Source organism: Eimeria tenella, genomic scaffold, assembly GCF_000499545.2.
Source record: "Eimeria tenella Houghton genomic scaffold, Eth_scaff74, whole genome shotgun sequence".
Taxonomy (NCBI): domain Eukaryota; phylum Apicomplexa; class Conoidasida; order Eucoccidiorida; family Eimeriidae; genus Eimeria; species Eimeria tenella.
In genome coordinates, this window is record NW_013543447.1 from 177,236 (window position 1) to 177,597 (window position 362).

Here is a 362-nt window from a genome sequence, read left to right on the forward strand (position 1 = left end):
ACGGGGGTTTTCCCGGCCAGCAGCTGCTGCAGGAAAGAGTTTATACTTTCCTGAATTGTTGCAGCAAATAAATAAATAATAAACCACTTAGCCCTAAACCCTAAACCCTAAACCCTAAACCCTTAAATCCGCGTTTGCAGACGGTCAAACAGCTCCAGTTTGAGCTACTTAGGTGCACGTACAACCGGCAAACCCTAAACCCTAAACCCTAAACCCTCGCTAACGAAGACGCCAAACCCTAAACCCTAAACCACACCCCAAACCCTAACCCCCAAACCCTAAACCCTAACCCCCAAACCCTAAACCCTCACCCCCAACCCCAAACCCTCACCCCCACCCCCAAACCCTCGCCCCAAACCCAA

General features: G+C 50.6%; 1 protein-coding gene across 1 annotated transcript in view; it reads right to left on the minus strand.

The window, feature by feature from the left end:
• The window catches only part of ETH_00013885 (thioredoxin, putative), a gene marked incomplete at both ends in the record, with an annotated part of 4,248 nt that overhangs the window by 2,093 nt on the left and 1,793 nt on the right, over positions 1 to 362 (minus strand). The window lies entirely within an intron of this gene.